Source organism: Manihot esculenta, chromosome 17, assembly GCF_001659605.2.
Source record: "Manihot esculenta cultivar AM560-2 chromosome 17, M.esculenta_v8, whole genome shotgun sequence".
Taxonomy (NCBI): Eukaryota; Viridiplantae; Streptophyta; class Magnoliopsida; order Malpighiales; family Euphorbiaceae; genus Manihot; species Manihot esculenta.
Window position 1 is genome coordinate 14274670 of NC_035177.2, and position 2243 is coordinate 14276912.

Consider the following 2243-nt stretch of genomic DNA (forward strand, 5'->3'; position numbering starts at 1 on the left):
CGTAGTGCAGGCCACACCTGGTCTTTCTCTTATACATAACATAACATAACATACATAATCAATGATGCCGGGGCCGTAGTGCAGGCCACATCCGGTCTTTCTCTTACATAGTGCCAGGGGCGTAGTGTAGGCCACACCTGGACTTCCATATCATATCATCATGTCATAACATATGAGGGCTAATGGATCATTCAACATTCATCCACATCAACAACATATTATGCAATGCAACATATTCGTGATTTCTAATGCAAGCATCATAAAATATCACATGGCATCCGTGATGCATGAACATGCTCAAAACTGATTTATTTAAAAGCATAAGAGTCATTCCACTCACCTCTGGCTAGCTCTGACACTGACTGAAGCAGCTGACTCACTGCTAAGGTCCTCGGTTCCTCGGGTCCGAACCTATACAGGTGGACTCAAATGAGGGACCAAACAACTAGAACATAACTCTAAAAACATCCCCCAAAAACCCCCTAAAACATCTCAAAACATCCATGCAAGAACATGCAAAGAAAGGCTGGACAGGGCACTTTCGGCGGCAGGTTCGGCGGCTGAAAGTCCCTCCAGAGCCGAAAGTCAGGCAGGTTCAGCGGCACCTTCGGCGGCTGAAACTCCCAGACAGAGGCGAAACTCATGTATGTTCGGCGGCACTTTCGGCGGCCGAAACTCCCAGACAGAGACGAAAGTCTCCTTTCGGGGGCAAGCTTCGGCAGCCGAAGGCTGCCTCCACAAGAGGGTTCGGAGGCCGAAAGTCCCTTCGGCTGCCGAACCTGGTTTCTCCCAAAGGGCAGAAACTTGGTTCAAACATGCACAAATGCCTCCAAACTCAAACCATCATGCATTTAGCTCAACCAAAACATGCATACAAGCTCCTAGGGGTCTCAAATTACCTTAAACCCCAACTACAACACATCAAACGCACAATACAAGCCACATTATTCATGAACATACATTTATACCCATAAACATAACTAAAACCTAAACATGCATTCTACCCCCATGAACTTCATAAAACTTGCTTAAAACATAATATAAGCTAGAGATCGACTCTTACCTCTTGAAGATCGAGAGTAGAGGTGACCAAACTTGGAGTTGGGAGAGATTTGAGTTCTTGAACCTCAAAGCTCCAAAACTTTGCTCAAAAGCTCAAATCTTCAAAACAAAGTTAAAACAAATTAAAAACTTGAAAGATCTAGAGGAAAAACATCAAAAATCGGTGAGGGACGGCGGAGAGCTCACCTTGGCCGAAAATGGGGAAAAGCTCGCCCGTTTTCGGCTAAGGGACCCTTTTATAGTTGCTGTACAGGCCACGTTCGGGGGCCGAATGTGCCTCCACATGCATGCCATGTTCGGCGGCCAAACTTGAGGTTCGGCGGCCGAACCTGGACTCCCCTCACTTATGCCTTCGGGGGCCTAAGGCACACCCAAAATGCATGCATGTTCGGCGGCCGAACTTTGAGTTTCGGCGGCCGAACCTGAGTTTCCTCCAAGGGTGTTTTTATTCTAAAAACTCTTTTCCTTTTTACTTAAAATCATCAAAAACATTAAAACATCTCATGAAAACATGGTTTTACCCATCTAGAGGTTTCCGACATCCGAGATTCCACCGGACGGTGGGAATTCCGATACCGGAGTCTAGCCGGGTATTACACATGTTCCTCGTGAAATCCTTGAAGGATTTACAGTCAAACTGCTTGCCATTATCTGATATGAGTGTCCTCAGTATCCCAAACCTACATATGATGTTGCCCCAGACAAATTCTATCATCTTGCAGGCTGTTATTATAGGTACCGCCTCTGCTTCAAGCCACTTAGAGAAGTAATCCACCACCACTATCACGAACCTCTTCTACCCTGTAGTTTTAAGGAAAGAGCCCAAAATGTCTATTCTCCATTGTGAGAATGGCCAGGGGATGGATATACTATATTGTGGTGTGGCTGGGTTGTTTATAGCGTTGGTAAATCCTTGGCAGATATCACATCTTTTGACGAACTCTTCTGCTTCTTTTTTAACTGTGGGCCAGTAGTACCCTTGCTTGAAAATTTTGTTTGCCAATGTGGTTGCTCCTTCATGTGCTCCACAGATTCCCTGGTGCACCTCCTTAATTACCATGGCAGCTGCTTTAGGACCCACACATCTTAGCCACAGGCTAGACTTCCCCTTCCAATACAAGGTTCCTCTTACCCCTAGTAATTAGCAGCCCTAGCTGCGACTCTTCTCACTTCTATTTTAT